Source organism: Centruroides sculpturatus, unplaced genomic scaffold, assembly GCF_000671375.1.
Source record: "Centruroides sculpturatus isolate CEXI.00-Female unplaced genomic scaffold, Cexi_2.0 scaffold771, whole genome shotgun sequence".
NCBI lineage: Eukaryota > Metazoa > Arthropoda > Arachnida > Scorpiones > Buthidae > Centruroides > Centruroides sculpturatus.
In genome coordinates this window covers 358386-373789 of record NW_019385869.1, presented here as the reverse complement: position 1 = coordinate 373789, position 15404 = coordinate 358386, and positions in this window count along the sequence as shown.

Here is a 15404-nt window from a genome sequence, read left to right as displayed (position 1 = left end):
CTGTACTCCTAAGTCTCTACTTGCACCAGTGAACCTACAAATACAAGATTTATATTTTAGAAATAATTAAATTCACTTATTAAAAACGTTCGAATTTTGAAAAACACAAATTTGCTGATTCACTACGGACAACCGTTGAAGTGAAGTGAAACGGGTTTTTCCCTTGTAAAAGATGTCTGCTTACTGCAGTTCAGATACAAGTCGCCAGTTCGCCTTTATTAACAGTTCGAAATGGAGTGGTTCCATAATACCACCTTTTCCTCTATATTATTCTACTATAGTATAAATTTCCTAATGTTATAAACGTATTAAAGATGCATTCGTATTTTTCCCATAAAAACAAGATCAGAATCATTTTTTGGCAAAGTGCACCATTACAATTGCCACAACGCTCAAAATTTCCTTACTCTGACTTTGTCTAAAAATGATGTTAAAGTAATATGGAAAAATCCTAAAAATTTTATTTTATAAGTAGGAAATAGTTTTACAGTTTAAAACTGGACAAGATAATCACAAATTAATTAATAATACCGACCACCGGATAGCCGAGAGAATAAAATAACAGATTAAGGCTCTGGGGAATCCAGAATTAATTTCAGACAGGGTCGAAAAACCCAAACATTTTTTGGGATAAAGGTCAGTTTTTAATAATTCCCATTGTGGGCTAAAGTTATTGAAATCAAAAAAGCCTTCTCAATGCCCACAGGTCGTAAAGACTTAAATTTGGCGATTTGTTTAACATACCACGCACTTTTATTTTGAATGATAGGCCTTATAGTAGGATCAGCTAAATTATATAGATTGGGGCATAGCATACCCAAATGAACCTATGCATGAGAATTGTCTACTCAATTAAAACTCGATTCCCGAAACAAATCGATGACGCTACAGTCCAGTCATTCCGCTCTTTGAAATTCTTAATATAATTATCGAGAGACAATAGAGTGGATTGTCAAAATCATCGTTGTTACAAATTTTTTATTGTCAGAAAATGTGAAACTTTTAATCTCGTTTTAACTACATTTCATCGCTGTTTCTTTAGGAAAAACGTTTAAAATTTAAACTTTTCTGACTGAAGCAATTTAATTCAAGCAATTTTTTTTGCAGTCATGAATCTTTCAGCCTTGTTTTTGGTTTTTGTCGTTATTGCAGCAATTTCAAAAAACGTTTGTTTAAAAATTGTTAACAAAGGTAAGAGCAATAATAATTGAATTCACGAATAGAATTTTAACTTTAAATTTATTTTTTTGTTTGCAGAAAATGCACAAAAAGACTCGCGATCCGAATCAAACTCCAAACGTGAATGTACGCGTATTTCATCATGTCATTACTGCTGATTTTCAGCACAGGCCTTCGGGCTGAGAGGTTACGATCGAAGGCCTCGTATCTTTATATTTATTATTATTTAATGGAGAAGAAAGGGCTGTTTCTATGTTATAGCTTATGATCGCAGCGCGCGTAAATCTGGCCCTGCATCACTTATCTTTATATGCATTCATACAATTTATTTACAGATTTCACTGAAATTTTAAAGAAATTTTTACAAAAACTAAAAAATATGCTCCAGTTAACTGAAATTCGTTCGAGTATGAAGTTAAGCGTACATAGAGTTTGGAACTATTTTAAATGCATACCTCCATTAAATGAAATTTGTTTACAGATGCAAATATATATGAGTAGATTTTATACACGTTTCTGGGAACGATTTTATACACGTTTCTGGGTACATATTATGCCACTATCCGTCGAAATCCTGCATGGAATGAAGATGACAACTTACAGATTCTTTTGCATAATGGAAAAATTTAGCAAAATGGGAAAGAATCTACTCTACCCTTACGAAAATCGTAAAGTACCTAAATAGAGTAAAATCTGATAGAATGAAATGAATTAGTCTTCTGTTTTACTTTTAAAAACTATGATTACAATAAATGCGTTTGGATTGCATTGATGCAAAATACATATGGGATCTCACATATAATACCATATGACACATTGAAAACTATGATGCCAATACACTGGTCAGGAGTGAACAGGTTTCTACAACAAACCTTAAATGTTTAGTAGTATTACTTACTCAGCCACAAGTAGGGAAAATGCATAAGAAAGGTCGAAGTGTAAAAAAGTCATCTTGCCGTTGTATTTCGGTTCCAGTCGGGTTTCTTCAGGGAAGCGGAATGAAATTTCTTGAAATTTTTTTCGATAGTTATGCGCGGATACTTCATCAACTGACCTCATCGTTGTTACTTGGCTTAATCGATAATAAATAACATAAAGTTTAAAATTATAAAATAATAAAAATTAGTTTATTGCCTTAATATTCGAGATTAGAACTCGGACCTAAATCGGAAAACCTAGAACTTAGTAAGAGTCGTTAGTCGTTTTAAGGTATAATTTTATATTAAATATAATATATTAAAAATTANCTATTATTTTTTAATGTTTACGGTAAGTTAAACAACATACCCTGGAAGCGCAAACCATAATAAAATATATTATGGTATATATCATAATAATTAAATTAAGTTTTTTTTTTTACTTTTTAAAGCTTTGACATTCTCATAATTAACAATAATATAACTTTATTGTAACAAAAGAATTAAAGAAATCATCGTCATTCATTGTTACAAATACACTTAATTAAGTTAATGTACAGTTGATTATTAATTACAGGTAACCCCCGTATAACACGGCACTTCTGTAGCACGGATTCACTCTGACACGGTTCGAGAATTGGGTATAACCCTCATACGACATAAAATGTAACAAATTTTTACATACTTGAGTAATAATAGTTCACGAAAATTATTATTTTCGTGAATTATTAGTATTTAAGTATGTAAATTTTCTTTTCTCTCCTTCTGTCGATACACATGGTCCTTCTCGAAACTTGTTTCAATGTTTCCAGATCGCGACGCTTCTGCTTCTGATGTTGCCAGACGTTTTCCCCTTATTTCATACTTGCTTTATTCTCCATAAGTGCTTAGCATAGCACCATAAAAGGAAATTTATAAAGATTTTTTAACTAGGAGCAAGCAATCTAAAATTACTAACTTTTTGCAAATTGTAAAGCATGGATCTGAAGATGATGCAGAAAAATGCTCAGAGGNGACCTCGGTGGAGGTCGAAAGTACTTGTGGAATTTAATAGTGACATAACACTCGTAAAAATAAAGGTTTTTCGTGGATTGTTATTATTCAACGCAGTGTTTAGTGGTTGGAAGTCGTTTATCTTATTAAAATTTTAATTAAAAGTCTATTTATGCGTGTCATAAGTATAAAGTATTTTATATTAAAATAAATAACTTTTTCTTAATGTTCTTGGTAAGACATGAACTCTGAATGAAGGGTTTGCCACCCCAAAATTGGTTACCTCCCATAAGAGAAAAAAATGTCAAAGGAATCATACCTGTACATGTAACCCTTAATGAGATATTTGCCCGAAAAGATCGGTATTTACCAAGTGCCAGTACTACTGCCTATTCTCCATGCTCCATATCAGTCAAGGAAGCAATAGCAAGCCTTGACCAACACACCACACATATTCATGTGCTTTGATGTGAGCGATAGCAATAGCGAGCAACTCGTGTCCACATGGGGGCAAGCCCCACACCCCATAAAACTATATAACATATAACATCAAGTACTCCATGAACAGTCAAGTGGGCTAAATATTTAAACGGGAGTGTCTTAGTGAAGCGATATGACTCCCGATTGCTTGTAACCTGGTCGATTTTGAGGAGTCATATTTTGCCAAGGATCAGGCGTAGAGAAATGGTTTCTTTGACATTTTTGCTTGTATGGGTATGGGTCCCAACTGTCTCATTCAGAGGTGTAATTGCACCACATTCTTCGTACCAGGATCTGGTCCTTGTAACTTCCCCGAAGCGCAGATTTTCTGATTTGGGCATCCTTGACATCCAGACGCTTTTCCGGCTTCTTCACTTGACACTCCTGGGCATGCTAAAAATATTTATCTTAATTATGAAAATATAATAGCATTTTTTTTGGAATTATTGGAACCTAACTTTCGTTTTTGTACTAGTTCTTTGTTTCGTATAACACGGATTCGCATAACACGGCAAATTTTTGGAACGTAACTACCGTGTTATACGGGGGTTACCTGTATGTGCTAGTTCTGTTTAAATATTATTAAGAATTTCATTCATATCATACAGTAATTGAAGAGAGCTTTTTATTAGTCCAAAAGTGTTTTGTCTGTGATCGAAGTTCGAAGCAACCGCACGACCAATAAACAAGGTTTTTTGCAAATATGTACAATTTGGCAAAGCAGACGTTGTGACGATGCCGGAATTTTGAAATTCTAGTTAGAGAATGAGATATTTTAAGACAAAGTTTGCCATGGAAAGTACCGGTAGTAAGCTGGTTGCAAGCTGCATCCCAAACGAGTTGCTATGAAATCACATTAATCTGTACGACAATTTTTTTATTTTTATCTTTACAGTTGCTGAATTTCTTAGGCCCGAGTAAATTTTTTAATATTTGTAATTTTTAATAATCTAAATTTCAGAGCATTTGAAAGAAAAAATTTTCAATGTAAAAATCAAGCTTTTATACATTATTATCAGAAATTTGGTTCCACAGTCGTGTAAAAATAAGAGCGAGTAATCCAGATGTAGACAGGATGTAAAAAGTTTTAATGTATTGTCTCTTTGGAAAAATGTTACGAACTATTTATTTATTGTCACGTATTCGATTTATTTTATCAAATATCATTCCTAATTGAAATTATGCTAATAACTATAAATTTGCAGCAATAAACGTAATAACTTTTTTAAAGTAATATAAATGTTACGCCAAAATAACCAGCGTATAATAACATAATAGACGGGGAACAAAACGTAGTTTTAGTTATGTTTCTAGCCAGATATTGCTTTTTTTTTAATCGGCTTATTTCGTTATATCGTTTTTACTTTAAAACACGTACCTTCCGGTAATGGTCACGAAATGAAGCTTACAAGGGAACGGCCAAACGTTCCAGTTTCCGATTCAAACGAACTTAGTGAGCGTGTTGTCCTAAAATCAAATAGTTCCTTATCCAAATAATAGGACCAACTTCTCAAGCGTTTACGTAAAACAGGCATCCGAAAATTGGCCATTTAGCTTATAATTCTTTGGAAGTTTCACAAATACACGTAATGGCTTTTTTGTGTAGAAAAATTATTTTATTATTATATCGTATCATTAGCATTATTATTGCTAATATTATTTCTCACGTTTGGATATTATAAAACAATCGATTTAACGCCATTTCTTGTTTAACGAAAATAAAGCCTGTACAGATTTAACTGTTGTGTGTTGTTAAGTGGAATTTTTATGTTTTCATATCGATTTTCAGATTTGATGGTATTCTTATATTTGAAATATAACAAACATGAGCGCACGAGTAAATTGTTTATAACACTAACAATGAACAAAAGCTGCGACTAAGCTACCGTATTTTTACATCAAGCTTCTCTTTTCTGTCTGCTGGCAGTAACGTCTGAAACTTATTCGATTGTAATGACATAATATGTAATCATGAGTGAAAAAGCGCATGGCACTGCCCTCGTGAGCAGAAAATATACAGTTTTTTGAAAAACATCAGGTAATCCGGTGTAGTTGATAATTTGTCACCTGTATGGTACTTACAAACTTCTACTGTATTATGAATTAACTTTCTGGTTTTTTTTGTGTTCATTCTGTTGACCTGTAAACGTCTTTTTCAATTTTAAAAGGAATTAGAAATTTGAGTCATCTAGGTGATTTTTTTTTCTAATTTTCAGTTCGACGAAAACCAAGGAAATTATTTCAATCAACCCCATCGTGAGTTCGCCAGTCTGAAACTGTGAGACCTGATGCAGAACGCATATCTAAGACGTGTCACTCCTAAAACTTCTAGAGATTTTCAATTCATTTGGTTTCGAACCCAGAAATACATAACAATAGGATGACACAAATCGATCTGTTATCCGGCTGTCCGACAAAAATGGGCTATAAGAAAGCTTTAAGGATATTCCTCTATTAAAATTAAATTAATAAAAATTACTTTTCTCGAAGCAAATTAAAATAACAATAACAAGTTTCATGTAATAATTTTATTTCAGAACAACATTTCTAAGTGATTGTTGTGCAAGTAGTTTAAATGTTGATAAAAACACTTTATACGAGAAACTCAAAAATAGAACGGTTTTAATGCCTATAGAAAATAAAAAATAACGTTTAACATGGGAAACTGAACTAATTTAGCAGTATTTAAGTGTATTTTAACCATTTGACCTATTATTTTTTAATGTTTATGGTAAGTTAAACAACATACCCTGGAAGCGCAAACCATAATAAAATATATTATGGTATATATCATAATAATTAAATTAAGTTTTTTTTTTTACTTTTTAAAGCTTTGACATTCTCATAATTAACAATAATATAACTTTATTGTAACAAAAGAATTAAAGAAATCATCGTCATTCATTGTTACAAATACACTTAATTAAGTTAATGTACAGTTGATTATTAATTACAGGTAACCCCCGTATAACACGGCACTTCTGTAGCACGGATTCACTCTGACACGGTTCGAGAATTGGGTATAACCCTCATACGACATAAAATGTAACAAATTTTTACATACTTGAGTAATAATAGTTCACGAAAATTATTATTTTCGTGAATTATTAGTATTTAAGTATGTAAATTTTCTTTTCTCTCCTTCTGTCGATACACATGGTCCTTCTCGAAACTTGTTTCAATGTTTCCAGATCGCGACGCTTCTGCTTCTGATGTTGCCAGACGTTTTCCCCTTATTTCATACTTGCTTTATTCTCCATAAGTGCTTAGCATAGCACCATAAAAGGAAATTTATAAAGATTTTTTAACTAGGAGCAAGCAATCTAAAATTACTANCAAATATGTCTGTGATATTTACAATTGCAAGTAAAATATTTTTTGTGATTGCAATTCCGAAAATACTTTTTATATTATACACTTTAATTATCGTTTCCTTCCGTTTTGGTGAAATAATAAAAGATAAGATACATATAAAAACTATAGCATGGATCCAGGTTAAAGCCGTTAATATTATCGCGCTTTTGACATTTAATAGCTTTGAATTTCTTATAGCAAACAATTCTTTCAAATTACAAATAAGATTCTTTTTGTGGATTGCAAACAAATAGAAGGGAATTACTGACATAATAATAAATAATATATAAACTGATAAATTCAATAATTTACCCACCGAATGCTTATCCTTAAATTTAATAATTAAGTAAAAATTCCAAATAATATTAATTTTTTGCATAATTAACAGAATGACAAAATAAAGTGATAACCTTTCGTTTTGTATATTTAAACCTAAAATTTTCATATTTAAGAATAGAATTTTCCACGAAATCGATAGCCGATTCGTCTGTTGTTGCACTCTTGGTTGTACTTTTACCACCAAAGATCTGAAGATACGTCTCTTGAAACAGAAATTCATATCAATGTCTTAATAAGTTTTCCCGTGCGAAACAATAACAGTTTTTACCTTGTTGAAGTCACTTGTAAAGATAGACTGTGAAAGCAACTGTATTAAATGAAAAACCGATCAATATTGTTAAACAAATATTAGCACGAGTGTTCTAATGGAAATGGTGCGGTACGAGTAATTCCTGCTCTTCACAGACGTGACAACTTAAGGACTTTCTCAACAAAGGCGTCATTTTGTATACTTAAGGATGTATGGAACTGTAATGTTTTGACGTCGTTAGCAAACACCTCCGTTTAATGGATAAAACCCCGTATTATAATATTTAAATCGATAGGAAGTAGGCTTTCGAGAAGCAGTTTCTAATGCAACGAGAAGATGCGAAGTTCTGTATGGATCGATTTCGAGATGCAAGACGCAAAAGTCAGGCGAACGAAATTAACGAATCTGGAAGTAGAAAACTAATGAATTTCAAAAATAAAATCATATTTAAATCGATAATAAAAACCGCAAATCTTCGAACTGCTTCATAACAAACAAAATCACGACTATTCATTCTGTCCGTCCATTCTTTCGTTTTCAATGTCTGTAGTCCAGGCAGAGTCGGGAAGTAACAGTACCACTAAAATCATCAAATGATCTTGACCTTCAGTGAGAGAATTCACTTTTACTGAACATTTAAGATGCGTTTAACCAACTATCTAGATATATAATTCGTAGGTCCAGTTTATTGTCTTTTACTTTAGTATTCCTCCACTGCAATAAGAAAATAGAACTTTTTTACAAGTCTTTTTTTTTTGGCATTCAGGAAACCAGTCTAAACCTGTTTAAATTAATTGTAATCAAAACATCAAATAAGAATTCTAATGTATTAACACTTCTGTCTGCAATTGTTGTTATTTATATCAGCGTTACTACAAAAAGTTACGAATTTTTCCAGTGTAATCTGAAGACGCACTGAAGCTTATTTAAAATCATTTACTTACTTAACACCGTTTAGATGAATGATCAAATTGAGAATTAATGGCTACACAACGCTTGCAGTTAACACAGTGTAGTTATGCATTGTATCTAAATTAGTTTGATCAGAATCTGGTTTACTTTTTAATTGTAAACCACCACGATAATTACATCTGGGTCTATCTATGAAACATATAACTTACATTGCATCTAAACAACTAACTTTTCAGTTACCTGTGATACAAATTAAAAAACACAACACCTTAATTTGCTGAGAAAAACTTTTAATGAAAAGCAAACGTTTTCAGCCAAATCTCTTGGCCATCATCAGGCTAAGTTTTTCGAATACAAACAAAATAAAACAAAAATTTTAAATACAAAAAATAAAATAACGAATGAAATATATATATAAATGTACAAAGAAAAATAAAATAAAATAAAAACTCTTATTATAAAATATGTATATGAAAAATAAGCATAGGAGAATTAAACATTAAAAACGTAACATTATAATACATTATGCTAAATTCCATAAAACGCAAGATATGCTAAAAAAACACTAACAACAAGGCATTAAGACCTGTCCAATCGCTTGATTAAGTACTTCCAGGCGGAAGGCAACCCTTCAGCATCCCTAGAATTAATGCATGCATCATGCAATCTGCTTGTGTGCATCCTGCGATTGGACAGATCTAAATACCTTGTTTTTAGTGTTTTTTTAGTGTTTCAGACTTTTCGATTTAGCGTAACACGTGATTTAGTATTAATTTCTTTCAAGTTATTCAATTTAATTTTCTTACTTCTTATACTAAATTCGAACATAGAATAGAAATACAAGTATAGGCCTATGTATTTTCTTAAAAATTTCTTGAGACTGTGTTTGGGCCGTTGGCAGTTAAAGCAGCATTTACACACCTGAGTAAAGAAACGAATTCAAATTCAATTATCGTTGGCTTATTTATTCAACTGTATTAAATTTACATGATCTAGATTGGTTTCGTTATCTTTAATACATATTAAGAAAACCATCTATTATTCTTGTCATACATTTTCTTCTAATAGACCTATTATAATTAAGTGCATAAAGTTTTCATTGTTGGAAAAAGTTATTTTTTATTCAGAAATTCAGTTTCATTGAATGTATTTTCGATACTTTCGTGCAATAGATTAAAATATTGACAACACTACTTTAACGTCAAATATTGACCAAAAGTCTGCAATTTATCACTCGTTTGTGTGTGGAAAGAGTTTATTGTGTATTACGTATTCGTTTCCCGTGACAGAAAAAAGGTTTTGTGTACTTTATGTAATTGTTCTCAATTTAATAAGATTATAAATGTAATATATTATGTTAAATTCACATATGGCATAACACATTACTTAAAACGCAGCAAACTTTCTCCACCCTGAGAACAAGGTAAATTGTAGAATTTTTAAAAAGTTGCAAAGCTTTTCAGAAATTCTATTGCAAACTTATCCTTAAAGCACAAAGCAAATTTTTGTTTAATTTATAATTTTGCTACTGAAAATTATCGTTATAATATATTAGTGTTAATGATAACGCTAACAACTGGTCATACGAAATCTACACCAATTAAGATTTGAAGCAAAATCTAACACTGCAACTACTGTAATTTCCACTTATTAAAAATATAAGACTTTTATATACATTGTGTTAAGATCTTGGTATATATGTAATATTCATGAATATCACTGATATAACATTTTGTTATAAAAATTGTTAACTTTTTAATTAATATAAAATGATGAAAAGCTTAATTATGCTATTTAAAATTTCACCATAAATAGCAAATACATGCTATTTATGGTGAAATTTGTTAACAGTAGAACACCAGTTTAACTGCAGTGTATGTCTGTATAATATAAGTTGCCTTGTCCAATTACAGATGTTAGGACGATAGTATAACAAAGCTTTAAACTCAACAAACAGTGCCTTGTGTATTCGTTGTCGCTTTGCTTACAATTGATATCACACTGTCTCTGACCTGATTTTAATTTAATTAATTAATCAAATTGGAACAAAAAGTCTTCCGCTGTTCATTCTACAACTTCCGGGTATCGTCTCTCCACTGTCCATTCTGGAAATTCCGGGTATAGTCATCCCATGTCAGACGAAATGCTATCGTTCAGAGACATGATAACAATCCGAGTGTTGCCGGGTGTGTCTTCCGCTTTTCTCGAAATCTTTCGGAATCACTCGAACCGAAGTGGAAGACGATGAGGCTTTTTTACCCTGCTTATCATCTCCCAAAGTGTGCCACTTCATTAATACTTTCTCCATTGTGCAAAAAAATATGTTTATGAGAAATAAATTGAAGAACTGAGAAAAGTGGAGATTCAGCTTTTCACAATGCCATTCTTACTCGACGTTACTCAAGTCGAAGGTTACGGCCTTTAGGGGTCTCAGTTGTACTTATTCTTTTAGATCTAGAACACCGATTTTCAATAGATAGGCAGCGAAAGAAGTATCGTAAGAAGTATGCTGTGAAAATCTTAAAATGTTATTAAATAAATTGTTTTCGAAAAAAGCTTAAATCAGTGTATCGGTGACGAAACTCCAATTATCAAATATTTAAACGAAATTATTAAAAGTTGTGAAATATTTGTGTAAGATTATAACGTAAATAAAAAGAATAATAATAGTATTCATATACAGTACATAAGGTAACTCTTTTCTTAGAAATTGTTTTTGTTGAAAAAATTTTGGTGTTGTATACAATAGTTTTCATTGAAATAACGCAGTATGTTTTTGTTTAGAATAGCAAGAAATATACAGAATATTGCTTTTCGAACTTCTGGAATTTAATACATAAGATGGATATATTCTGTTTAGTAAAAACATGGCATATTATACCGGTAAATGAATCAATGTTCTCTAATAAATGTAAAATTTACAATTAAGTAGTACACTGTGGTGAAAGTCCTGAAGAACTTAGAGATAGTTTTATTCTTGGTTTTACACTATACACAGTTTCTTTAGTTAAAATTATATTCCAATTTCGATTTGTTTTGATTTTACAGTTAGACATTAAAAAGTTCGTGAACATCTAACTAATGGAGTCTTATGTCCCCCCTAACAATTATTTTTATGACGATTTTCTGAACATTTTATTGCTTATAGGAAATTACTTGCTACCTGAATTTAACTTGATTTTATTTGCTGATTTTAACGGTCGAATGGGACATCCCGATTATTTGTCATGTTTTAGTAAAACCTAGCAAATAACTCTGAGTGTTTCGAAAGATCCAATTGCTAATAAGAGAGGAAAACTCTTATATAATTTTTGTGAAGACAACAATCTTGATTGTTTAAAGAGTCAACTACTGGGAGACGAAAAGATAATTTCACTTATCATGCAATAAAAACAGAGTGTAATTGATTTTTTAATAGTATCACAAGAAAAATATTTTTGTGTAATAAACGATTTAAGTGTTTTAACAGAGATGGGCTCAGAATATTCTACAGTTCTTACTAATAACGATCCCATTGCCGTTAATATGGTCTTTTTAATAGACGACTTTTAGTTAAATGTGCAATATGGAGGGATAAATTTAAATCTTTATTTTTTGTTAGAATAATGTCTTATTAGATGAGTATGAAGGAACTCTGATTCTGATAATCTAGTAGAATGTATAACTAAAACAGCAATTTGGACTTAATCTATAATGATAACTCTGTATCAAGTAAAACTCATATAGCAAACAAATGGTGTGATAATGAGTGCTAAACCAAGGAATGAAATTGGTGGAAGTTACTCAAGAAGACTAGAAAGTCAAATACCAATAAATATTATATTTTATACAAAAACTATTTAAAAAACTACAAACGTTTATGTCTACAGAAAACACAATTTTATACTTCAAACTTAAATAGAAGATTGGTGACATCCTACAACTAAAATATTTTAGCAAAAAATTAACTGATTCAAATGTAAAAGATTATCGAGTTCAAGAATACCATTGAAAAAATCGCTAAATTTTCACACTGCTACATTCTCTAAACGTCATTTTGTATTTATTCATGAAAAACAATTGTCGATGGGTATATAGTGTTTCCAATAAGAGAAGAATGTTTCTCAAATTTTACATTGAAAGAAATAAAAAGAGCAATTAATTTCTCTAAATTTGGCACCTCAGCTGCAATTGATCTTATTCGAACAGAATAATTAAAATGATTTTTAGAAAAATTCTTACTTACAGTATTAGAACTATTTAACAATATTAAGAGAAATTGTACTTTTTCGGAAGCTTGAATTATTATTTCAATGCATAAAAAGACGACGTTAAGGATCCGAAAAATTATTGTTCTATTTACTTGGTTCCTGTAATTGGTAAAATGTTCACATCCTTATTAAATAAAAACTAGAAAAATGAATACTTAAATACGAAATTTCGCGTCAGGAACAAGCACGTTTTCGACCTGGACAATATTGTCAAAATCAAATACTTATATTATATCCACTGATACAGTTAAAATTGCAAAAAGAAGCGAAAACCTTTATGTTATTTTCGAGGAGTTTCTTTGTGCTTTTCACACTCTCAAACATACAGTTTTACGGGTTCTATAGAAAGAATAGGTATAAATAAGCAGTTTCTTTATCTTGTTACTAATATACGTATATTCTAAATCCACTACAAAAGTGAGAAGATTATTTGAAACAACTGATTCATTTAGTGTCGATATAGCGGTTTTGCAGGATGAGATTTTGAGCACTACAGCTATTTAGTTTGTATCTTAATGGACTGATAGTCTGACTTACTAAATCTGGTGTACCTGAAATTTCTCTCTCTAAACAATTTGAGATACATGCACTAATATATGCTGATGACACTGCAATTTTGGCTGACTCTGCACTAATTCAACAAAAGACATGTAATCCTAGAGAAATATTGTCGTGACTATGAGTTAAATACATAAATGTTTCAAAAACAAAGATAATTGTATTCAAGAAGGGACTTCGAAAGTCACCAAGAGAAAGATTGTTTCTTAATAACCAACCTTTACACGTTTCTTTAAATTATATACATTCTTACGGGCTAAAAACCATAGTATATTTAAATCTAAAATAGCACAGAATTTTATGTGGATTATTCTTTCAAAAGAGAAAATTAACTTTCTTTCTACTTATATAAAAGTATTTCATTCGATGATTTCATCCGTATTAATCTTTGCCGCTCCTGTACGGGCAACCTCTTACTGTGATAAAGTAAAAATCGTTTTTCCTTTATATTTTCGAATAATTTTTATGTTATATAATAAAATTTCAGGTTACATGCTGCGATTGGAGTTCGGAGTCTCCAGAACAGGGAAGTCCAACCCACTTAATATTTGTGTGAGACCCACTGCACCCTAAAGTTTTGAAGGTATATTTTCATTTATTTTGGTAAAGTATTGGTAATGTAAAATTATTTCACTTTAACGTCATAATGAAGTATTAGTGTTAGAAACTGTTTTATCTAGAAAGGTGTTCTGTATGTGGGATAGTACGTAATGTTGTGAACCGTTCTTTTCATTCGTAAAAACATAAAAAATCCTGGAGAAAATAGGTTGAATGATTCCCATTTAACTAATAGTCTTAAAATTAAAACTAGTGTCAAAAAAGCAGATACAGTAGATCCCCCTATAAGACGGTAGATACGTTCCGTTCTTTATGAATCAATTTTGTAGGAATCATAGTTTACGGACTACGGCTGTTTGAAAGGTTTTCTTTCATAAAATTAATCGATTCTAGACTAATTCGACTCAACATTTCCAAAATACGTATATTTTTTTGAAAATAATCCGTATAAACTACGTTATAAACAAAAAATTGTAGGATTGCTTACCGAGTGTGTACCGTTCGACTACGCCCGTTGCTAAAGCTTGGTTTCGTCGCGGAACAGCGCATCAAACCGCGGCCGCGATTTCTGATATTATTTTTCTGCGAAAACTTCGTTGACCTTTGGAGACATCCTTAATATAAATAATTTTTATGGCCGTTAAATAAGAAATGTTTCTTTCACAAGAAATGTATAAAATTACAGTACTAAACAGACGATAGGTCGCCTAACTCGCCGTAGCGTGACGCTAGACGGCGAAAAATATATATTTAATTATAATAAAGTTACAATAAATTAAGTTAATATATAATTATATATACAGTACCTAATTTATATATAATTAATATATAATTATATGTACAGTACCTAATTTATATATAATTATATGAACAGACGATACTAAACTCAATTTATCCGCCTAAACGTCCATAACTTGGCGCTACAGACGGCAGGAAAGTAGTTTGGCTGCCCGATGACGTTTTACGTATTATAGGAGTTATTTTTACCGTTGTTTACGGATACTGCCACAATTTTTATAGGAATCATAACTATAGGAAACGGTTTTATAGGGGGGATCTACTGTATTGACAATATTATAAAAGGAAGGCAATGTCAAAAATCGCATTGAATTTGTTTTTATTTTGTTTGAATATTATTTCTTTTTATTTTTTGTAATCTAAATATATAAAATTACTTGTCCTGACTGAGTCACTGACTGATGCATCATCGCCTAGAGCAAACCGCTAAACCTAAAGTGGTGAAATTTGGTACACAGTTAGAGTACGTCATGAAAACGCACAGTAAGAAAGGATTTTTCAAAATCCCCCAAGGGAGAAGAGTGAGAGGATTAAGGCTTAACCGGAAAAACGGCTTCTACTGTACTATTTTAGATGCGATTTTTTGTTTTTATCTGCGTTTTAGTACGGTACGCCATGGCAATGCACACTAAGAAGGGATTTTTCGAAATTCCCCCGCGGGCGGGAGAGGGAAAGAATTTAGTCTGCATCGAGTACTTAGGTGAATTAAATTAATAACATTTCAGACATTGTTATAAATATTTTTATGTATTTCGATTTTAAAAATGTTCGGACCGTTTTAAATTCGAATTTGTTATTAGATATTGGTTCGATTAT